At 33.2% G+C, this 26,412-nt stretch overlaps 1 long non-coding RNA gene across 1 annotated transcript in view; it reads left to right on the forward strand.

The window, feature by feature from the left end:
* The window catches only part of LOC110262063, a 128,483-nt gene extending 123,321 nt beyond the window's left edge, over positions 1–5,162 (forward strand). Inside the window, exon 3 of the long non-coding RNA XR_002346585.1 lies at positions 4,853–5,162. This is a non-coding gene — a long non-coding RNA (uncharacterized LOC110262063). The remainder of the gene's footprint in view (positions 1–4,852) is intronic.

Genomic DNA, 26,412 nt, shown 5'->3' on the forward strand with positions numbered 1-26,412 from the left:
GCTGCGGAGAAGAACAGTCCGCACAGAAGGAAGATGTGAGCATAACAGGGACAGAGAGACTGCTTCCTAGTATTATTGAAGGATTGGATTCAGCTCTGCTTTAAGTCATCTCTGAAACTAAGACGTTAGTTGTATTACTAAAAAAAACAAAACAAAACTTTATTTTCTTTGCACCAGTTTAATTATCTGTTCCTTGCAACCAAAAATCCTGATAATTATGCATACATATAGCCAAGGCCTAGAGAATTGGGAAAGACATAGAATCTTATACCATAAAACACATGTAATTAAGCAGATAAAAAAGGCAGGAGGAGTTCAGAGGAAAGGAAGAGGGTACAAAAAAGAACTGTATTTTCAAAACCTCAGCTATGAGAAAGAGAATAAACTATGAACATGCATCAAATGTTTTATAACTATGCAGTGCCATTTAGGGTCTGAGTTTTCTGGGTGCTGTCTAAAGAATGCTAATCAGGCATTCCCATCATGGCTCAGTGGAAAGCATCCATCAGGATGCAGTTTCGATGCCTGACCTCGTTCAAAGGTTAAGGATACAGCGTTGCAGTGAGCTGTGGTACAGGTCACGGACATGGCTCCCATGTTGCTGTGGCTGTGGTGTAGCTGGCGGCTACAGCTCTGATTGGACCTGTAAGCCTGGTAACCTCTGTGTGCCATGGGTGTGGCCCTAAAAAGACAAAAAAAAAAAAAAAATGTTAATCAGGATAAAGGAAGTCCTTCTTACAAAGTTCAACATTTATCAGGTGAGCCTGAAATCACACAATACATCACAAGCTTTCAAATAATCTAAATTTCATTATTTACTCTCTCTTAAAATTTAAGAGAATGAAGAAAAGGAACTAAGCCAAATACAAATTTCAAATCCTGCAGTGACTGGTAAATTCTGTTTTGGTAGTTAATTGCATGGATCTCATCTTTGGAAGATAGTTACTGGCACTAAAACAATCAGCGACTCAGCTAGATGGAAAACAAGCCTCCTGACTTCCAGCTTTCTTTCTTCTTCCTCACAACATTCATGAGCATATAAGAATTAATAAACATTATTTACTCTTGCAAACTTTGGAAAATGCCAGCAATAGTTTACAACCTCAGATATTTCATTTTCCTGTTGACAATAACCTCAAAATCTCTTTGCACTAAATGAAAAAAATAATGTGGATCCACCTTTTTAGTGCCTATGTGTGCTCTCTCTCTCGTGTCTATCTCTATTTTTCTTTCTCTCTCCCACCTCACATATATATATTTCTCCTTTGCATTTCTCCTTTTCCCAATATTTATTCAACTAGCCTAACTTCTCACTTTAAGGTAAAATTTAAAATATTCATTTAAGCCATCCATGGGCTTGTGCAACTAGTGATAATAATGTAAAAATTGCATATCCTCCTCAGTTGATCTTGATTTTCTGATTATAATAGAGATATTGGTAGTATTACTTGATGACACATCATGTACAAATCCAAAATAAAATTTAGGAAACTGAGCAAACCTATACTACTACTAATATGTCATTAACTTATTAAACAAGAGGACAGTTTTGTCCCAGCTGACAAGAAACTGTATTGACTTTCAGAAAAATTATTAGTCTAGTTAAATTTGTGACAAACCAGTCCAAGAACATAGTTAATACTAAAATTAATCTTTATCTTATTTCTCAAAATGTACATAAATAAAATAAGCTAGACTGCCATTGCTAAATTGGAGGCATTTAATTTATTTTGTCTGTACTAGTAAAAAACAGAGAGCTGCATATTTCTTTATAATTAAATTTTAGTTTAACATAGTAGAAAAAAGTGGGTCAATTAAATGTTATTTGAACTGGCTAATTATATTCTGACATCAGAATTGTTGATATTATGTTGCTTTTGGACAAATGGGACAGGTAATTTTTCACTAATATTTAAAATGCTATTTTCTAACTTTGAACCAGGATGCTCAGATATTAGCCTAAGTATTTCACCAATGAAATTTCTCAAATCATCCATTTTAACCATATTAGAGTTCCTCTTCCTGGCTATCCCAGGACTTGCTTTTGTTTACCATTATATGCCTTAAGTCATCACCCCCTTAATCACTGACACCTTTTACTTTTTCAATCTCCTTGGCCACAACCTTTCTTCCTTTCTAAAGGCATTTATCATCTGTAGACAAACGTATTTTCTGATGATTAATAGTCATTTGTAAGGTTTCTAAGCCAATGAAAAAGTTAGTGATCTTTTTCTTATTATGAGCAGACTGAAGTTGTAAAGAAATGAGATAATCTGTGTTGGAAAAATCCCCAAAGTATGTCCAAATGGAATCAGTATTTCATAAAGATTTTGTCTGTTCTCCCAGTGTCAGAAAGGACTTTGCTACCTCTTAAGTTTTCTTAGGTTAGTATTAGGTATCAGTCTGAAGAAAAGCCTCTAGCTAAGAACCCACAGCAACACACTCAATTGCCTTTCTCATAACGTGTTTCCTGGGAGGGAAAGTAGAGGTAAACTGTTTTTCACTTGATTCTTAATTTTTTTCTCTCTGTCACCATGCTTCTGCTTCTACTTTTCCCTCTCCCACATCCTCCTCCTTAATTCTCATCTTTTCTTCATCTATCTGCTCCTTAATCTGTAATATTTTCAGCTTAACAGCAAAATCTCACTGATGCTTTGCAGAAAAATATTTCATGGTTGAAAATCATTTGGGAAACAGTTAATTTTATGACATCCCTGAGAAAACTTTTAATTCATTAAAATTGTAAAGGCTTTGAGTTGCATTTTATTTTGGGGTAACTCATTAAAAATATTTTTACTGGTACCTCATTTTTCACATAATGTATCCTGAATATGTTCATGCATACAAAGTAACACATATCTGTGCTAATTAAAATATACAGTAGAAATTAGAACATTCTGTGCATACTTTTATTTTGTGCTTTTTGCTCAACATTATTACTTTTCAGTGCTGATACATATAATATAATCATGATTTTAATTGATTTTCATTATCTACTTAATGTTTCAGGATGATTTGAACACAAGTTAGTTTTAAGTTATCTATGTAATATTTACCTATATGAAAAGGTGATATCATATACAAATATTATTATTAATACTTTTCTGTGCATTTTTCAAATCATTCCCCAAGGATATATTTATAGTAAATGAATTGATACATATTGTCAGCTAATGTATAACTCAGGAAATAATGAAGATATAATCCTGAAAATAATTTTCTTTGACAAAGGGAAATATTCTAACTTAATTTCTTATTATATAAAACAAAACTTATGAAAAATAGTCTTATATTTACCATAAATTAGAATTTGGTGTTAAGGCATCCATGAATTCCAATAATACAACCTGTACAATTAATAGCACATGAACAAGACATCAATCTAGATTGATGATATTAAATATACCCTAAAAAAACAGTGGTGTTATAGTGGAACAAGAAGAGGTATAAAATAGAGCAATTGACATTGTCATGCATTTGAAGTTAAAATTTGTAACCAATACAAGAAAATTTGTATGGCTGTAATAATGTTATGTTAGGGTTAAAAATTATTTAGTTTTTTGCATTACCTCAGAAAATGTACTATTCTAAAGAAAGATATTCTAGACAAAATATAAACTAATAAGTGAGAATTTGGCCATAATGTGCCAATAATAAATCCAATCCCTTGCAGTAATCTTTCAAAAGCCAAGGATCTTTTACAACAAATTACCACAGATATTTTTCTGTACTTGCAAGGCATCTATCAACTTGATTCAAAGATTTTTTTTGTGAAAAAGAATGAGTCAGTTATCTTCCACTTTTTATCTTACACTCTATTGTATCTTAACTTCTGTTTCATTTCACTCTGAAATACTTCACCAGAAATAATTCATTCTAGCCGTAACTCATTTGGCAGTCTCTGAGTCTCTACTCTGGATGTGTAATATCAATGAAGACCAGAACATACCCATATGAATGAAATATGTTAATTGGTTTATAGATCGACAGTCCCCAAGTGTATATCACAAATCTGTATATTCCTGGACCTACTTTTACATTTAGAATTCAGAATTGGATGAAAGATGGGTATAATTACATGGAGCCAGATGGCTCTCTTGTGACTACACATTTATGGAAGCTTTTACAGGTTGTTTATTCCAACAAAATTTGGAATAATTCAACCTCACTTGAAGTTTTTCTGATTTTCTAACTGAAAAACACGGGAAGTAATTTTGTTTCCTTGAAATAAGTCATCTTTAAGCACAGAATGTGTATATTTATGGTTTTTACACATCCAAGGCTTTTTGGAAAAATTTAAATAGGACTATAGTTTTCTTTACTTATTGTTTCCATTTTTAATGATCATTGTTCAGTACATATGAGTCTGTACTATGCAATTAAACTGAAATATTGATTGTTAAGTGGTATAAAATTATATTGTTTATGAGTGCGGGGTTAAACATTAAAAAAAGCATTCATGGTAAAACCAACTTATGAATATTATGGTCACATCTCAAATGCATTTGCTATTGAAATACATAATTAAAATCAAAATAATCTAAATTGTTTATATTTTATTCTGAGATGTATCATCTGATAGTAAGAGTTTAGGATTCAGTTTTATTTCCTGATTATTTTTGGATTATGCTTACAAGTAATCATCTTTTAATCATTATGTTTGATTACATATGTACCAGTGGTTTCTTTAGCTTTCATGTTACCAGGAAGCGAAGGAGATGTGAGCTGGAATTATAAAATATGTGCATGAAAAATATCTTCCTCTAAATCTAATACTGTTCACTCTCCTTAAGGATTTAACATTTTACCATTTTTTAAGAAAATACTAAATTTTGTATCACTTTTTTTGTAGGTCCTGGACTTTAATTTTCCATGTATAAGAATTTGTATATAAGGTTTCTCACTGATAAGGAAAATGACTGGAAGACATACTGATCTAAAGACTGAATGACATTTCTTCAGTCATTCTTTTGATTATATTCACTTAATCTACATTCTCTTGCCATTTTAGTTTTCAATGGGAGAAAACACTGACTTTGTGAAAGGTGGGATGAAATATGAAGGTTTATGTTAATCTCAGTGTTAATTGTTGGTGATTCCTATTTCTCTTTTATGCCAGCTGTATGAAATTTCCTTGTTTGCCAATAAAAATCTAACTCAGAAAAGACGAATTACTTTGGTCACTGTTGATTTTCTTATCTGTTTTCTTGAAACAGTTTTCTCTATTTTTTTCATTATTTCCTTTCATTTCTGTAACTTGGGCAACTATTTCTCCACTGGTACCATGTCCACTCTCTCTACATATGCAAGTTCTTCACACATCTAATATATAGAATATCCTCTGTTGCTTCCGAGTCCGTATAATTTTACTTACACGGTAAATGGAATGGAAGAGGTATTCTTGTAATACCTCTTAATGGGTTTTCCAACACTGGGGTGGGGACAAATTCCCCTTTCTTACTACTCCATCTTTATTGTACCAGGGATGAGAACAGGATTAAAGCTACCTCATTAAAGAAAAGAAAGCAATACCAATTAAATAAAACTTCTGCCACAGGGGAAAAAAAATGTATTTTCTACTCACTCACACTAAATAAATTTTTGGCAGATGTGGCAAGTTCTTAAATCTGTATTTTATCTCATTCCCTTCCTTAGACTTTAATCCTGGTAGTGGTAGAGGTTAGGTAGTTTTGGAGGAAGATATCAGAAGGACTTTCCCTTTCTTTCCTTTAAAATCTTGGTTTGAGAACCACACAAAAATTATCAGCAGTAGTTAGTTAAGCAGTGATGTAGCATGCCGGAATAGAATAGTCTAAGGCTGTTCTCCTGGGAACCTACAACCTGGACATAATGTGGAAGGGACACAGAAGTTTCTCTATATTCCAATGAAGTATGTGTATAGTAGCTAAGAGTCTGACTGACTACCTTTACTGTTAGTGTAATATAAGAACTGCACTGGGACAAAATGGCTTTGAAGTTTGTGTGCTAGCTAATATGGTTGGTCCTGGAGGAAGTGAACTACCATGAAGCTAAAGGAACTGAAACATAAGAGCCCCTCAGTGCCTGGACTTCTTCAGAAGCCCTAGATCTAATTTTGCATCCAAAAGCATTTTGTTCTTTTTCTGAAAAAAAGTAACCTAAAATTACACAAGCTCTGCAAGCACAAAACCTGCATCCAACTCTGGATCCAGAGATTAAATGTGAATCATTACCAGATATTAAGTGTAGCATTAGGGAGGAAATCCAGTTTCTGTGAGATACCAAAGCTAGACCACCAAGACCTGGTTAAGAGAACATATCATTGACTAAACATGGACTACAACAATAGGCATCAGAGTGTTGCATAGGATCAATCAAACTTAGGAACTTAGTGGATACCTATGAGCTTAGGACTAAAACAAGATACCCTGGTACAAGTATCTTGCAGCATAATAGCAGGTCTTCTCTTCATCCCAAATGCCATGATGACTATAAACTTCCCTTTATACTCACATGTAATCTCTGAGAAGGGGAGAAGTAGATTTGATAATGGAGTTGACATTTGAATTAACTGAATATACATTCAAGGTATTGAACCTACCTATCAAATCTTCATAGATCTAAGTGTTTATTGGGGAAAAAATGGAATTGCAGTAAAATAAACTGACCAGAGAATTTAAGTGAGTTCATTCCAAAATAGGACCAAAATATAAAATAGAAGAGTGCAAATAATAAAAAGTATTTACAAAAAAGCCTCTTTTTTGGAAAATGACCAGAAATGCACATAATAAAATTTTCTTTTTTTCTAACCAAACCCTCAAATGACTTGGTAATCTATTAATGGGTCAGAAAAAGCCTACCCCAAATCATATCTTGTTTTCTACCCCTTTTTGTCTCTCTCTAAGTACAATTATTATATTCCTTCTCCAAGAAGGAACTGATTTTAAAGTATACAAACTCTTTTATTTTTTTTTCTACAGAGTAAATTTTTTAACATGATTTTTATGGGTGAATATTTTAAAATATAGCTTCTATTAATAGTATATTTAATCTTTCACCAAATTTTGGAAGTTTATGTCATTTCCATAAATTGTTATTATAGTATTCAGACCCATATAAAAATTATATTTTGTGAAGTTATTTGCTAAGTATATCTGGATTATCTTCAGTCATTCATAAATCACTGTTAAGAAGGTCTCTTCTTTCTCCTAGTTTCTGCTAGTGCAAAAGAATTGATCTCCCAAATAACAGAATGTCAGAATTTTATATTTATGCATAAATATATAAAAGTTTCATGTAGCGAATGAACATGTCTTTTTAAAAGTCCAAATTTGTAATATTTTGTATTTTTAAATTCAATTGCAGGTAGACTGTGGTAGGAATAGAGAGTATTTGAATTGTTTTCTTACTATTTTTATGAAAAAATAAGTGGAATTTTATTTTAATCATTCTAGAAAGGTATTTAAGCTTTGTGTTCTGAGTCCATGTAAGCTTGGTAAATGACTCAGAGGTTTTATGTTTTGTTTTCTTTTAAATTTTAGGACCCCAAAATAGAAATTGCCAAATACTCAAAGGAAAGTTTCCACACTTTTTGTTGATTTGTTTTGGATGAGTATTTACCAATAAAAATAAAGTTTCACTATTGTGTTCAGAATTTTTATGGACATGGTTCTGAGGAAACAGAAGACTGGAAATGAGAATATCTGCAAGGTATGACTAGGGAAGCTTGAAAGTAGAGTCAGAATCCACCTAGGCAAAGACCCTGGAGATTTGAAACAACAACCTTATCAAAAAGTATTTGCACAGCATAATGGCTGTGACCAAGGTGGATTAAGACCAGGGTACCTTTTCTGAAAAAGTAAGACTGCTTAAGGGACCTGAGACTATTGAACAATCCTAGGTGGGTAGAGGGCACACAGTCTCTCGAACAATGAGATGGGAAGAGCTCACTGGGAACATATGACTTTAAAGTAATATTATGCAATTGAGGTAGGTAAAGACATGTACACTTGTGTGGTAAACACTTGTGACTCATCTTCTGATATGTTTTGTTTGTGATAACAATGGAAATGGTATCCCAGAAAAAGTTAATTTTCAATGTCATACTTGCTGTCCCTATCCAGGGAAGTTATAGGAGACCTCCTTCTTAGACTTTTTACTCCAAACATGAAAGCTTATCTTTAATATAGCAATAATCTCCCTTCACAGAAAATTCTGTAAGGAAAATTTCAAGGATTTATTAGTAGATCTGTAAATTTCCTCGTCCGACGTAAGTATGAGTTTCCGTTGAACCTCTGATGTCTAGTCTTTTGTTGATAGGTATCTTTTTATTCAGTACTATAATAGAGGACTTCCTGAGTCTCCTAGTGTTTGAGGAAATAATGCTCTAGCTTACTTTTTCTAGAAGCAAAAAATTCCTAGTCAATCTCCAGAACCATAAATATGTTTTTCTAGCTTTCCTGTTTCACTATATCAAAAGTTTTCTTCATTTTTATCTAAAAAAAAAAATCTATCCAACTTTTAAAACTTACTCTGTTATTGTCTCTGCCTTGATTAGATTCCCTCAATTCTGTTCTGCCCTTATCACCATAGATATCTTTGTAGTCAACTCTGTGGGACAGCTGGCTTTCATTCTCTTATTGCTCTATTCATTTTGTTGCCATTCAGTGAATATCTTTGTGAAGCAACCTGCTTTCCCATTAAATATACATAAGGAGCATTCATGTGGATTCAGCATAAGTCTCTGTCAGCTGGAAAGGGTTGCATATAATTCACATATATTTGGAGAATGGATTATTCATCACATTTCCTAGCACATAATGGTCTTCATTAATAAATTATGTCTTTATTTTTTAAGTTTATGGGCTGAGCTTTTCCTCAATACAAATTCACAATATCTGGCACCAAGTTATAAAGAAAAGCTTCTGTTAGTGATATTACTGAATCACTCACCTCAACAAATCTCTTGTAGTCATGGATGTTATGTTTGAAAATTTTGAGGTTTGGGGGGTTTCTTCTATGGTCATTTAACTTCTAAAAAAATTTTTTTCCAGCAGCAGATGAGACACATACTTTGTAGAAACTTTATAGCTAGTACTTTACTTAGCTTTGCTTAATGTTAATAAAAGTTTGAAGTAATTCAGTGATAGAGTGATATATGACACATGAAGCATAAATATACTCAGAAAATACTTTCTGTTTTAGAAATGAGACTCTTGGGTCTTAACAAATAGGAAAGAGGAAAAACATTTTGTTCTTTGACTTCATTGTTATGGATTCTAAATAAGGAGAAATTGAGAGGTGGGTGTTAGGGTAAAGGAATTTGAGGACTCACTCTATGAAGATATAATGGGAAGGAATAAGTAAGTACTAGTCTACCATATATAGTGGAATGTTTTGACTTTATTAGACTGTTTCCTAATGGATTTTATATTTCAGTCCTCTCCATAAGCTGCGTAGTTTAATTTATTTTGATAAGGAGTTCTATTTTGATTAATTTTTTTTTCTAATTTACCACATCTTCATTCTGCAGTGACCTCATCTCAGGCGGTCTATGTTATTGGGAACACAATGTCAACTCTGCCTGGCTCTTAAAGTTGTTTCCCATGAAATAAAGGAAAATAACCCTTTATAACATATTGTGTGTGCTGTGACCAAGGAATGCACAGTTTTATTATAGTATTATAGTTTTATTATAGTGAGCATGCCAATCCAAATTTTAGCTTGTAGAATACTTCCTGGATGATGTGATATTTGCGCTGAATTTTGAAGGATGACAATATTTTAATTCAACAAATATCTTATGTATGCAGTATAAGTAAAGCACCACCATATCATTATTCTAACTTGGATTTATTCCAATAACTTCAGTCTGAAGTTACCTTGTCTCCTTTGTGTGCCATAATAAGGCACCATTGCCCTTGGTGGAATCTATTTCACATTGTTGGCATGAGGGACATGGAGAAAGTAATTTCAGAGCCTGTGATTCATTGATTTAACTTCATTTCAGTTCTCAAATTCTCAACTTGTTTCATTTATACAAAATGTATTTTTTGGTTTGCCCTATATGTTTTATATTCTGACAAATTAATTTTTCCTATTGTTCTTAAATTTGACCATACAAGGACCTAACCAACAGTAGTTTCAGTTTACCTTTGATAATAGCTCAAATGTTCTCATTAAACAGGCATGCCTAAGATCAATGGGTGAATAAATGTCAAATGATGGCCTCCTGATTATGTTACAATTCCCAATATAAGGAAGATAATTAGCTGGTTTATTTACCAATGGGTTATATAAATTCCAATATAATGGACAAACAGCAATGTCTTTATTTCCATGTCTCCAAACATATGCAGTGGTTCTCAACTGAGGTGTGGGTTTCTTCCCCTTCGCTTCCCCCTCCAACGCACTGGTGGATGCTTGTTAATATATTAAGCTGTTGTTGGTTGTCACAACTGGGAGTGGGCGCGCTACTGTCATCCAGTGGGTAGAGACTAGGGATGCTGCTAATCGTCAAGCAGTACATAAGATGACCCCCTCAAAAACAGGCTTTTCTAGCCCCAAACTGAGATAGTGCTAAATTTGAGTAAACCTTCAACCAAGTAATACAATTTTTCTTTTGTATTTCTAGTAGATTCTCTGCATTTTATTTTGTTCATGTTGTATCATTAGCATAAAGATGAAAAAGGAAGTTTACAAGAGGAGAAAACTACAGTGTGAATTTTTATGCTTATGAGAGATGAGGTAATCTTAAAGATTCTGATTTTTCCAAAAGCCAAAGTTTTTTGCAAGATAGTTTGTAAAATCATGAGTCTCTTTGCTGATTGCCTAATATGAGCTGTAGGTTCTGCTTTCTAAGCATTTATGTGAGTTCAGATTGTGTTGATAACAGTACAATATTTGGCACTATCAGACACAAGTAATCTTTACTGATGTGGGGTTTTTATAGGGTATTCCGTGTATACATAATGTGTCTTTTTCTGGTATCAAAAAACCCAAAAAAATAGTCATTTGAGATCTATCTTGTACAGTAACAATAATTTGTATGGTTATTTAACTTGAGATTTGTCAAAAGAAATCACACTGGACACTTTCTTTAAATGTCAAGGAAGCCTTTATTCAAGACTACTGCAATGAGAGTAACAGCTATTGAAATGTGGGAGAGAGATTGAACTTGATTCTCCTGAAATAAAAATTTGAAGAAATTCTAAATATCTGTGATAAGTTGATGGAAAAATACTAAGGAAGTTAGGAAGGAGGTTGTTATATGTGATTAAGCCATCTGTGTTTGCTAATTATCACTTATTGAAGTTAACTTCCTGCACTGTCTCAGAAACTGGGAAAAGGAGTGATGATTACCCTTTCAAAGGGATTGCTTCTAGGTTCTCAAGAAAGACATTTACTGCATGTTAGAAGATTTACATTACAAAGGGGGTGAGAAAGAATTTACAATTGCAAGTTTTCTAAAGTAAATATCCTAAGAAAAGGGAAGTGAGGGAAGGTCCTATGATCAGGAGATAACTTGTCTTAAATTTAGTTAATCTGAGGGGAACATGAAGACTATCTTGGTTAGACTTTAGGAAAACAAAACTATTAGGGGAGATTAAACTAACAATATGGAATTATACTAATTATTATAAATGATATATTCAAAATTTTATATAAAGAATTTTAATATGAATAACAGTACCTATTTTTGAATTTTTAATGGTTTAGTATAGTTTGAATTTTAAAGTAAGAAGTATGCATTCTTTATAAAATAAAAAGACATTTGAGAAATAAAATATTGCCTGCCATATCAGTTAACAAAAGACGTCACAGTCCCCTCAGCAATTGCAGCCTAGGCTGGTGAGCCCTGAGGAACTCAGGAAGGAAACAAAGAATCCCTGCCTTCTAACAGTCATCAGACTGTAGCCACTGCCTACAGTGAACCCTCAACATATGAAAACACAGGATGCTGGCCCCAGATAACTGAGGCGCACTTGGCCTTTTGTTGCAAAACTCCTATATATCCAAGCTCCCCCTTCACCTCCTCCAAGCAGTCTCACAAAATTATCTGAGATGCTCTGTCCCAGGCTTAAAGCCTCATTTTTTTCCTACTGAATAAAACATAATTCTTGACTTTTAGGTTGTGCATATTTTTTAGTTGATGCATCTATGGAAGGAAATACTAAGTCTTTGATGAAAGAGGAAATAAACCTAGTTTGAAAATCTGTATCTTTTATTATCTGCATTTGGATATCTGAATTAGTTTCATTCTGGTTTTGTGTTGTTTCACAGATATTACTGAACCTTTCTATGTTCCCAGGCTTTTCTTCTTCCCACCTGTTGTAAAATATAAGGTTGTTCACTAGTGTGACTGACAAAATTTTAAGATGGTCCCCAAGAATCCTAGACCTGATGCACTCCTGCTATGCATTTTTCTCCCCATGAGGCTGGACAGGACTTATGAAATAATGGAACAGTTGCTCCCTTGGTTAGGTTCCATCATATAGCAAAGATAATGGACTATCCCATGAATACATTATATTTTATATGACCCTTGTCATAGTGAACTGAAGAGAGATATTCCTGTTGGCTCTAATGAAGTTAATTACTTAAAAGTTACAGAGCTGAGATATAAGGGGTGGCCTCTAGGAGCTGAGAACTACCCATAGCCAGCATCCAGCATAAAATCAGGGATCTCACTCCTATAACAAGAGGACTGAATTCTGCCAACAATGAATTCCAACTCCAGTTATTTTCTCCAATGATGTTCATGAAATATACCTTGAAGTAGTTATTGCAAAAGGGAGGGCCTTCTTTTCTCTTTTCAGAACCATAGTTAATTGGTATTTCTCTGTGTGTGTCTTTGGCCCAGATGATTCTCTTAGGTGTTCTAGCCACACTAGTCTGTTGATTGAAGCCTTTGTAGGTGTGTTTCTCAGACAAGAATAACTTAGAAATTGTGGACCAAAAGAAAAATGGATTTTCCCCTTTGGATAGAAATACAGTCCAATTATAATTCATATGAAATACTATTAAAAGTTTGGTCAGGCATCTCAGTAACTCAAGAATTCCTCATTCAAATATTTTATTCTAAAATCATTATTAAAAATAATACGTTTCATAAGAAAAGTATGATATAATATTAAACGTTTCATATTTCACATTAGAAAACTGTATTTGTATTATTAAAATACTTTATCTTTCTATCAAAAGAGAATGAGAAAGTGAGACTGACATTTTCTTTTTTGCAAAGACAATCTTCTATTCTCCTGCAATTGTGTGGATTACACTAAATTTTCTAGGAAAATAAGGGCAGATACAAACAAGAATGATTTGAGAATGGACCAAGGGAAATAACTTTACATAATATACAGAACCACTTGCTGAATAATGCTGAATTTGGTTACTAAACTAAACAGGAATGTCATTGTCTTAGCCATATGTCACCTTCTTTGTTCCACCTCCATTCTGTTTACTATCCTTTAAGTTTAGGATTAATATCTGATACATTGAAAGAATCAGTATTGATGACTTTGTCCTCAAGGTTTTAATGATATAAACCAGCTCACTCCAGAGAAGCTATTTCTATACTCTGGAGAGCTATGTGATTTTCCTGCTAGATTGCATCCAAATGTAATGTATTTAAAATGATACTCATACCTAGGGTTATTTGCATACATGCCGATTTTCTTTCTCAGTTCCTGCTAAGGAATTAATAAATAAGTAAATGTAAATAACCAGGTACATACACATTTAATACTCATAGTGACATAAATATATACATAAATAAATATACATACATAAGTATACATATATAGAATATTTTAATCTGTGAATAAATATACACATACGTAGTTTACCTTTAAAAGTAACTGTAACAGCATTTAGATATTCTTCAAATCCCTAATGTTGGGGGATAGGACATTCATTCCAAAAATGAAAAATGCAGTGTGAGATAGTAGAAAATGAAGTAGTTGGGAATAATTGGATTTAAATTTTTGTCTCATTTTGGTCACTAGCTTGCTTTGTGATTTGGGATAATTATCTAACTGATCTGGGGTTATCTAACTGATCTAACTTATCTGGGTCCTAAATATCCCAAATAATAAAATGAGAAGATTGACTAAGTCCGGTATGTTTCCCTGATGGTTCTTGTGAAACACTTATTCTCCTTTAAATAGTAATAGTGTTCTTCAGAGAAGAAAAAAGTGTCCTGTTGTCAAATAAGTTTGGAAATGCTGAGTTAAACAAAGGAAAAGAGTTCTTCCTGCAAGACAGCTTAGAGTCTTTAAAATGCTAATGAGTATTGAAACTCTGTGAATGAATTTTACTATTCAGTGATTCTCCAACTCATTTTGCCAACTTATTTTAATACTTTAAAAAAAAATTTGGCATGAAACCAGATAAAATCTAGGGGGTCAGTGTTCTCTGGGACAAATTTTGGGAGAAATTGCTCCAGAAATCTTATTAATAAAGAATAAAAGAAGTACTACACTAATACATACACTAGTATACACTATATTAATATACACTAAAATAACCATAATACTAATATATTCCCTACACCATGAATGAATTCTTGCATGTAAAATGAATGATTGTGTGTATGCAGAAAACGTTTTAATGTTATTTAGTATAAAATATATCTGTCATGAATACTCTAACTTACTTTTCATTATGTAAATATATCCCTTCGAATATATCCCTTTATATTGAGGTGGGACCTGAGCCATTAAAGTCGTTAGTTAAAGTAGGATTCTCTATTTTTGAGTTCTTTAAATCATCAATTTATCAGCTAAGCTGTATACTTTAATTCCTCTCTCACTCATATACATATGTATGTATGTATATAGTTATATACATCTTTTTCGTTTAACAAGCACAAGTCAACACACTGATTTTCAATCAAGGGTTTTTTAAATCACAGTTCATATTAAGGGACTCGTTAGTCTGAAAATTATGTAATTCTACAAAAATATGTCTCTTTTAGTATAGACCTACCTAATTACCTAAGAAATATTATCTGATGAAGCAAAAATAAATAAAGAATATTTACATTAACTTATTTTTTTAAATTAGTAGACTTTACTTTTTCAAACAATTTCCAGATTTATGGGAGTACATTTTTGTATCTAGAGTTTGACAATAATTTCTTAGATATGACACCAAAAACAAGCTGATAAAAAAATCAAATCAAAATAGAAAAAAATCCCAAAACTTGTGCTGCAAATGATGCCAATAATGTCATCAAATATGAAACTAAAAAGACAATAGAATGGAAGAAATATTTTCAGATCATATATCTTATTAGGAACTTTTATCCAGAATATATACAAATTCTTTATAGTGAATGATCCAATTAAAAGACTGCCCCACTGGAATGGAAGCGTTATTAAGGGACAAGGTATTTTTGCTTTTTTTATTTTAATTTTTGTGTATCCAAAATCTGGAACAATGACAATGTCTGACACATAGTTATCATTTGCTCAGTGAATGTATTTTTTACTTTGGTCTTATTAGGACTGTGCCCATTGCATATGGAGGTTCCCAGGCTAGGATGAAATTGGTGCTGTAGCCACTGGCCTGTGCCACAGCCACAGCAATGTCAATTCTGAGCCACGTCTACAACCTGTCAATTCTGAGCCACGTCTACATCCTACACCACATCTCACAGCAACACCAGATCCTTAACCCAGTGAGCAAAGCCAAGGAGCAGACCTGCATCCTCATGGATACTAATCAGATTCATTTCTACTGAGCCACAATAAGGACTCCCAGTATTTCCTTCTTTTTTAATAATGGGAAAACGAATGAATCTTGAGTGGTCATTTTAAATAACTAAACAAACATGGGGAGGTAATGACGTGAATATGATCACTCTTAACTGATCATAGTTCTATCTGTTAGGTAGAGGAGTCTATGCAGAATGAAAATGCTTCATTCCCATCATCTCCAATGGGAGCAGTAAGCTTCTACAGATTAGAGCTTCCAGCAGAACTGATTCTCCCCTAGCAGTCAGAAAACTTGCACTCATTTTTATCCCAACATTTTCCCTTGATTGATGTGTGTTACTCAGCTTTTTATCCTCTTACCTACAGAATTAGGATGTAGCTACCTGGTGTTGAATTGGGCATGGAGCACAGCCAAGCTAACTAACTTTGGGAGGATCAAACCCTACATTGGTATTGATATCATGATAGTTCTACCACAATTAAACAATGAAATTACCAGTCAGGAACAAATTTTATTCTTCAAAAAGTAACCACAAATATGGATACCAAATGGTAAGATATTTTTATTTATGATGTGAGTTAATCTTCAATGAAGCTATGTTCATGTAAAAGATATGCAGACATTTCCTAATGTTGAAACCCTTATGTATACTATTTTGCACAACCAAAATTTTTCATCACAAGCTATTATTAGACAATGAGCCTCAGTAGTTGTTAATTTATCAAGTTACATTCAGACGGCAGACACTAAAAGAGATTTTTGTGTTGTAGGCAGATAACTAGGAAAAATGGATATTTTAGAAGAGAGCAAGGAAATATTTTAAAAAAACAAAGTGTGATTATAGAGAAGACATATAGTAGAATCAGGTTTCAGAAGAGTAATATCAATGAATGTACAATGCACTCCATTTAGAATAAGGTTGGTTACAGTAAGGATTTTATCTAAAGGTTTTCATGGTATCTTTTATGAAGGTTCTTGATACAAATTAGTTGAAGTGACCCACCCAGGGCTGTTTGATGCACAGATACAAACTTGGCTTTATTTATTCCCTCTAACTTCACATTTTGTTATACTTCAGTGTATACTGTTTGTAGTGAACTCTGAAAATAAAAAATGTCCTGAAGGCAGACAAAATCTAATATGGTAGAAAAATATATGTACATAACCATAGTCCAGGACAGACTATGTTAAATGCCTTAAGAGACAAAGTACTATGGTTTTACAAAGAGAATTTTGAGAGAAATTGATCCCACCATTGAAAAATATAGTGTGCCTCTGGGCATCACATGGAAACTTTTGCTGAGAATAACATATGTTTATAGGCTAGTGATATTATATTTATTGCTAATAATAAGTTTTATGGTTATAAAACTACAGTAACTTTTTGAGATTATATTTTAATACTATGATTTTTAAAATAACAAGCAAGAATGGCTCCATTAATCATTGAAAATGGAACTAATGCTGCTAATAAATTTTACTGCTTTAAATTTAGAAGAAATTGAAGGAAACAAATCTGAAGTAGTTCTAATGGGAATACATATATAACAAAAATACAAATCAAAATAATCCTTAAAAATATTAAGGAAATCTTGATTTGTATCCACCATGGTTGTTCTCATCTAAAGAAACTGCTTAATTTAAAGGCTTTTAGCTGAGTTTCTTAAACCGTTCTATTTGTAATTCTTGTAACAACCTTCCTACTTGTGGAGGTAGTTCAGAGACCAACCTATAAAGGCATTCTGGGGATTATAACTATAGGGCACTGAGGGGCACCAGTATTTCTCTAGGCAGCAGAGTTTACCTAACAGTGTGAAAATGTGTGTCCATATACATTCTGGAGCTGTTACACACATTATAGACTGCCCTTAGAATGGCTTTAAATTTTCAAGTAAAGGAACTGAAAACAAGTAGAACTTTATTATTGATGAGTACAGAGGCAAAGGCTCCTTAGGGTTTCCATCACCCCTGAGAAGAGAATCAGACAAGAAGCACTGTAGGAGCTAAACCAGGCTGGTACAGGGAAGTTAACAGAAGATGGAAACCCTGTTATTTGAAGGTTCTAAAAGCCTAGCTGTATAATCAGGCAAAAATAAATTTGCAATGAAGATAAAACCTCGAGGATGATCCTTAGGATTTACATGTATTATTTTGTTTCTTTTTCTAATCTACCATGTTTCCCACTTGATTGTAAGAATAACTTTTTTCTTTCTTTTCTTTTTTTTTTTTTTGTCTTTTCTAGGGCTGCACCTGCAGTATATGTAGAGTCCCAGGCTGGGGGTTCAATAATCAAACCTGTAGCCGCCAGCCTACACCACAGCCACAACAACGCGGGATCCGAGCCACATCTTCAACGTACACCACAGCTTACAGCAACGCCAGATCCTTAACCCACTGAGCAAGGCCAGGGATCGAACACACAACCTCATGGTTCCTAGTCGGATTCATTAACCACTGAGCCACAATGGGAACTCCAATTTTATTTTCTAATTCATTAGGTATGGAGGTCCATAAGTGCAGAAATGAGTTTATGTCTACTTTGGACAGATTCAAAGGTAAACTGACCATAATACTTAACCCGCGAAGTGTTTGCTTGACATAACTATCTAACATAATATTAATATATAGAAAATTTATTTATAATTCAAAATGGAAGTATTCCATCAGATGTTTTTACTAATTATAGTATGAGAGGTAACCAACTAATGGAAATTACAGCAAAATCAATGTTGTTCTAAGTCCACACTTTATCTCGCTTCAACTAGTTCTTTGGTGGAAATGTTTAGATGATGATATCAATGTCCATACTCATGATATTTTATTTTATAATATATTTTATTTTATAATAGATAAAATTATATAATATATAATAATTATATATAAGATATATATAATTATATAATATTTTATATAATATATAAAATTATTTTATATGATATTTTATTTTATAATATATAAAATTATATTATTAAATGATGGATATAAAAATATATAAAATTATATTATTAAATGATGGGCCGTGGACCTAGGCCATACTTAAAATGTCTGTTGAACTGGTAAATATTTTTGAATGGCCTTCTCTTTTAATGCTCTGATTGCAAAGTTGAGAAATATTTGTTCCTTCTTTCAGTTTGTAGCTTGGAGGAGAAGGCAAAGATATAAACACATAATTTACAATTTAATGTGATAAATACAATATGAGAATGCAAATATAGGGAGATTTTGGACCAGAGAAGAGGGAATGACTCTATCTGAACTTTGCAGAGGAAGAATTTTTTGATAGAGAAGCAATTATTTCTGGCCTTAAGAAATAAGTAGAATGTTCAACTAAAGGAAAAAGGTTTTGTAAGAAATGTCCACAGCATTTTTGAAAATAAGAGGGAATAAGAATGACTATAGCATATCATTTGCAATTCTAATTTTAATTCAGTGGCTTTAATTATACTCACAATGTTATGCAACTTTTCACCACTATTTCCAAAATTATTTTACCACTCAAAAATAATATTATACTCATTAAGCAAAATTTCCCCATTTCTCCCTCCTATGAGGTTTCTGTACCAATGAATTTTCCTAGTCTAGATGCTTAATATGAATGGAATTATACAATATTTGCAATTTTATGTCTGGTTTATTTCACTTAGCATAATGTTTTCAGGGTTATTTCATGTTACAGCATGTTTCAGAATTTCATTCCTTTTTAGGCTAAATACTATTCTGTTGTTTAAATGTACCATATTTCTTTATTCATTTATCTGTTGGATTGCTTTCACCTTTGGCTACTCTGAAAAATGCTGCTGTGAACTTTGGTGTACAAATACCTATTTGAATCCCTGCTTTAAATTCTTTTGGTTTTGCCTAGGAGTGGACTTGCTGGGTCACATGGTAATTCTATGTTAAACATTTTGAGGTACTCTCAAATTATTTTCACAGTGGCTGAACCATTTTACATCCCACTAGCAATATATGAAATTTCTGTTTTCAACACATCCTTGTCAACCTTATTTTTTTTCTTTGTTTTTGTTTTTGTTGTTGTTGTTATAGTCATCCTACTAGGTCTAACACGGTATCTTATGGTGGTTTTTATTTGTATTTATCTAATACTAATACTGTTGAGTATTTATATATGCTTATTGGTTGTTTCATAACTTTTTTGAAGAAATGTCACAAGTGATACTAGTCTGTACATTTATTTTGGAAAACTTTTTAAATTAGATTTGCATTAAACACTATATAGTAATTCACAAACAAAAATCTTGTAGTTTTCCTTCTTTTTCCTGATTAAATAGCCTTAGAGTTATATGCTTTTAAAAGTCTTATCAGAATAAACGCATGCCATATAATTTCTTGGAGGGAGTATATGTTTTGTTTGTTTGTTTGTTCTTGGCCACACTGAGGCATGTGGAAGGTCCCTAGCCAGAGATAAAACCCATGCCTCAGTAGCAAACCAAGCATCTACAGTGACAAAACAGGTTCTTAACCGGCTTAGCCACATGGAACTCCATGAGAGAGTATATTTTTGACAACTTACTCTACTTATTCTATAAAAATTGTTTGTATAGGAGTTCCCATTGTGGCTCAGTGGGTTAAGCCCCCAACATAGTCTATAAGGATGTGAGTTCAATTCCTGGCCTTGCTTAGTGGGTTAAGGATCCAGCATTGCCACTAGCAGTTGTGTTGCTGTGGTTGTGGTGTGGGTAAATTTGACCCCTAGCCTAGGAACTTGCATATCCCACAAGTGTGAATGTGAAAAGAAAAAAAAAAAAATCTCTGTTTAGACTATTAGTTTTTGGTGAACTTTATTAAGTTACTTTTCCAAGACAACTGTTATTTATATAGTTTTGTATTTATTTGCCTAGTTATGATCATAGTGTAGATGAGATACATATGCTAGCCATCACTGAATATGTTTTGTTTTATGTATTTGAATTTGGAATTATATAAATATTTTACATTATTCAAAAGAAAAACTAAAATGGATTTTTTAAAAGAAAACCTTCCTTAAGAATTGAAAGTAAACTAAAATAGGAGTTCCCATTGTGGCTCAGCAATAATGAACCCAACTAGTATGCATGAGGACTCAGGTTTGATCCCTGGACCTGCTCAGTGGGCTAAGGATCCAGCATTGCTATGCGCTGTGGTGTAGGTCGCAGATGCAGCTCAGATTCAGCATTGCTGTGGCTGTGGTACTCAGGTTTGATCCCTGGACCTGCTCAGTGGGCTAAGGATCCAGCATTGCTATGAGCTGTGGTGTAGGTCGCAGATGCAGCTCAGATTCAGCATTGCTGTGGCTGTGGTATAGGCCAGCAGCTGCAGCTCCAATTCCACTCCTAGCTTGGGAACTTCCATATGCCATGAATGTGGCCCTAAAAAGCCCCCCCCCCAAAAAAAAAGTGAACTAAAATGAAAGAATCTTACCTCATATTGAGCTGGTGGCACATGACTTCAAAAAAAACTATTCCCAGAGATTTAAAATAGATTTTTGACAAAGAAGTCTAACTCTAAAGCTAAAAGCATCCTTGAAATCATGCTTGAATATTGCTTTGATAGCTGCTGTCACAATCCCTTTTAAGACAATTTCACTCTTTCATAGTTGTGTCTCAGTTAATGACTGGGAAGTATATAGTAAGACAAATTAAATTCTTATTTTCAATTTAAAAAATATTATTTTAGTCATAGGAGTAAACAGTGCATTAAAGCCTAATTTTACCTTAGATATGGTGCTCACAAAACAAAGAATTTTTTTGCTTTTATTAAAAAAGAATATCCCTTTCATAGTTTGTGCCTTCTATGAGCAAACCTTTTTAGTATGTGTGTATGTCCCTTTGGTAATTACATGTTTGTGTTAGGGATTCCCTACATCTTTCTCTTTCAGGTTTTAAATTTCTAAACCATTAAGTGAATTTGTGGACCAAATTCTCAAGGAATATTGGGCAGTTCTTATACAATGTGTTTGGTAAACAAAGTCATAAAACAAGTTCCTAGAACTCCTTTAGTATTTACCAAATAACTGACCATTTCTTATTGAAAAGTAATAAAACTTAGACTTTATTTTAAGACAATTTGTACGAAGCTGTGTGACAGGGTATAGTCTTTGCTTCCAGGGACTGGGATGGGGGGCCTACGGGTTCAGAGTCTGGCAGAATTGTCAGCTTTATTCTGATGTAAATCTGAAGATAAGGGGCAAGGATCCCATCTAATAACATGTGCTCCTTATGCTCTATTATAAAATGTTATTAACAATTACACTGATCTTAGCAAAATTCTAATAGAGGAAACTTGAAATGCATGTATTTATTAGATTTATGGTAAAATGCTTCAGTTAGTGTTTTAGTAATACTACAAAGTTTTGTTTGTTTGTTTTCTAAACCTGGCATAGGTTAGTACAAAGCAGAAGAAATGTAATAGTTAAATTTCCCCATTTGTATTTTATTTTCTTGAATTTTTTTCATGGTTGTTTAGAAGATTTAAAAATCATTGTACTTTAGTCAGAAAATAATAAATTTATATTATTAAAAGTAAAGTATACTGTTAAACTGTATACAGTTATTAGTGGGATATTACTAGAAACAAAAAAATTGAAAAATAATCCTCCCATATTTAATAAAAATCTTGTTTGTGAGAATGTTGATACTGTTATTTTGAGACTGTAGTGTATATATTTTGTAATAAAGATAATGACTAGTTAGGTTAGTGTTATTGAGAATAGCATTTTCAACATTTTTGAGAGGAGATAGGAATTCAAGATTAATGAAGTTAAATAAACACTTTATATAATCCTACTTGTGTATTATAAGTCTTGATATAAACTCATGGTATATTTCATCTTTAACAATATTTCATAGCTCTTCCCAAAAAAGACCTAGAAACAGTGATGAACCTGATAACATTGAGTGCTCAGAATAGAGTCTCAAAATACTAGTTTCCACTGATAGAACCAGGCTCCTTGAATAAATTGCTACTTGCAAATACAGGATGGGAAATAAAAAAGACGAGCTTGGAATATAATGTGATATCAAAAAATCATAAAACTATAAAAACTGACATTTCAAAAGGATTCAGGAGTCGACTTCCAAAAATTAAGCAATAAATATCCCTATTTATTTATATATATTTATATATAAATATAAAATATTAGTTATATGTAAATATATACAGTTATACATGTATACATATACATACTCTATATAAGTACATGTAAGTGCTGGAAACACGTAAAATGAATACACAATTTAATAATGACACTCTAAAAAGAAGAAAAAGTAAAGACATGAAATTTCATTTGGCAGATTCTAAGGAAACTTTAAATAATTCTGAAACTTGTTAAAAAGAAAAAAGAAAAATCAAATCTCTACAATTTCTGTATGAGTGCTACCTGAGATAAAAAAAGAAAAAAATCATAAAGAGGATTTTTTAATAAAAATAACAAAGCATATATATGAAGAAGAAATAATAAAACTAGAATATTGTCATATCAAAACTTCCAATGATTTAATGTGTCTGGCAGTATTATATACAGATGGCAATAGCATGAAATGAGAGAGACCACCAGACATAATGGGACTCCTAACAGAAACACATAAGATAGTAAAAAAACAAACTCATGGAAAAGAGATCAGATTTGTGGTTATCAGAAACAGGCATTGGGGAGGGGGGATTTGGATGAAGGTGGTTAAAAAAAGACAAACTTACAGTTATAAACTATTAAAAATATAATGTACAACCTGTTTGATGTAATTAATATTTCTGGGTTATAAGTGGTTAGCAGAGTAAATTCTAAGAGTTCTCATCACAAGGAAAACATTTTTCTTTTTCCTTTATTTTGTATGTGTATGAGATGATGCATATTAAGCAAACTTTTTGTGATAATCATTTCATGAAGTATACAAGTCAAATCATTATGCTGTATACTAACTTATGTAATTATGTATGGCAATTACATCTCAATAAAACTGGAAGAAGGGGAAAAAAAAGAATTTCACCTAAAGAAAAAAAAAGAAAACTTAGATCTGATCAAGACTTTAAATTTAATTACCTTACCAGGCAGCCATCTGCAAATCTACACTTGCACCTCAGTTCTCCTTGCTAATGCATATCCTGCTAATGACCCCTCATAAACCCCTTGGGGCCATGAGGCTCCTCTTTCTTTTATTCTTAGGAGGACGTATCATGCTGTGCAAATGACATGCCAATCCGCACAGGTCCAGAGTGCCTAGACCAACACATTAGGTCTTCATTCAGCTGACCATATGAATAACTTACACCTTTAGGTCTTTGTGCTTAAGCTTAAATCATTCACCAGCACTGTGACTGTTTTTCAAGCAGGAAGATGGGGTAAAGTAAAGCAGGACAAGACAGAGTTTTCAGCAAAGAGGCTAAGAAAATATTGTAGAAACATGTCTCGTGACAAGTATAAAAAACACCTTTAAAATTTAATGATAATCAGTTCGCTTAGACAATTGAAATCATTTAAATATTCTTTTAGATAAACAGTATCTTCATGCTTAGATTTCTAGTGTTGGGCTGAGGTTAATGTGTATATAAGACACAATGGGGTTACTTTTGTAGCCTTCTGAGGGAAAGTGTAAACCAATTCTTCTTTTTCTTGGTACAGGTCCCTTTTTCTACTTATAGGTATTATTTTTGTAATCTTGTGGTGAGGTAGGAGGGAGAGGGATGGGACTTTTCTGGAAAAGGAGGAAATCTGTGGGTCTTCTTTAAATACTAAAATCTTCTATGTCTGGACATGAAGGTTGACTTGGGAGGTGCAGTACTGTAGTCTTACCCAGAGGTCGAGGTAGAAGAATTGGGTATTGAATGACTGATTCAAATTCCTTCTGGGTGTGCAACAACATATTAAGTAATCTCTTTTTAAGTACCTGATGAACAGCTCTCTAGTTACATCAGATGTACAGATGGACTAGGGAAAAATGAAATATGTTATCTAAAATTACCCAAACTGGGGAGTTCCAACTGTGGCTCAGCAGGTTGACCCCCAACTAGTATCCATAAGGATGCAGTTTCAATCCTTGGCTTTGCTCACTGGGTCAAGGATCCAGCATCGCCATAAGCTGTGGTGTGGGTCACAGCATGGCTGAGCTGTGGCATAGGTCTCAGGCTCAGCTAGGATCCGGTGTTGCTATGGCTGTGGTGTAGGCCAGCAGGTGCAGCTCGATTTAACCCCTAGCTGGGTGTCACCCTAAAAAAAAATTAAATTACTAGAGCTAACATAGAATTCACTCTGCCATAGCAACAAATACAGAATGCCAAGCCAAGTCGGCCAGTCTTTGTGAGCAACTGTTTGGTTTTTGTTTTTGTTTTTGTTGTTCAGGAGACTATGAAAGATGTGAACTAATATTACTAGTTAATATTACCAACAATATTCACATAAACTTTTAGACAATTTGCAATGTGTTTTTATATTTTATTTTTATTTTATTTTATTTTATTATTATTATTTTTTTTTTTTGCTTTTTAGGGCTGCACCTGCAGCATGTGGAGATTCCCAGGCTAGGGGTCCGATTGGAGCTATAGCTGCCGGCCTACACCACAGCCACAGCAAGGCCAGATCCTAGCCGAGCCTGAGACCTATGCCACAGCTCAGGGCAACGCTGGATCCTTAACCCACTGAGCAAGGCCAGGGATCAAACCTGCAACCTCATGGTTCCTAGTTGGATTCGTTTCTACTGTGCCACGACAGGAGCTCCAGCAATAACACTGTTTTTAATGTTCATGATATGTGATAAAAATGTCAATGTTAATATGTAAGATATCCAGCTCTATTACAAATAAATGAAACCATGACGCACTTTTTAAAAATCTAGACCCCCAAGTGAAACTACTCCAAATTTTCCCCTCCTACCTGCTTCCCTCAGAACATATTACATGGATATCTATGACTCTAATTTGTTGAAATTGACATAAGATTTTTTTGAAACTAGTGGAGTATGCAAAGAGTGTGTATACAGATTTGTGTACATGTTTGTGGAACATGCATGCATATATGTGCATATATATGTGCACAATAGCATACGTGCTTTTGTGCATTTTTGTATACATGTGTGATTGTGTATATTACTTCAAATCCAGTATCAACTTGGGTGCCTTCAGTGGATATTGTAAACCAAAAGAAGCATCTGATTGCTGTAATCTGCTGTAGAGAAACTGAGGCCAATTTAACAGGTGCTAAAACCAAAGTGCCTCACAGTTATATGCAAAAATCAATGGACAAATGATATTGAAACCTTAATGGGGCTTATACACTTTCATCAGCTGCACATGGATAATGTATTTTCAATGTGAAACTTCTAGCATATGAAAACAATCTCACAAAAATCACTTGGTAGATAATCACTAGAAAATAACAAGAGAAATAAAATTTTTATTGTTAAAGCATGTTAATATTATGTCAATCGACACTTTAATATTTAACTGAAAAAATTTTAACTATTGTTCTGAGACTGAACTGCTAATATCACAGACTGGTTGCAGAGCTTTATTTTTACCCGTATGTCTCATTATATTATGTGGATAAATACCAATAAGAAAATCTGTCCTATGGAAATTATGTTCACTCTGTACAAGATTTTTCTATTTTAGGAGTTGCTGTTGTGGCTCAGCGGAATCAAATCTGACTAGTATTCATGAGGATGTAGGTTTGATCCCTGGCCTTGCTCAGTGGGTTAAGGATCTGGCATTGCTGTGAGCTGT

The sequence above is a fragment of the Sus scrofa genome, chromosome 1 (assembly GCF_000003025.6).
Source record: "Sus scrofa isolate TJ Tabasco breed Duroc chromosome 1, Sscrofa11.1, whole genome shotgun sequence".
Classification (NCBI taxonomy): domain Eukaryota; kingdom Metazoa; phylum Chordata; class Mammalia; order Artiodactyla; family Suidae; genus Sus; species Sus scrofa.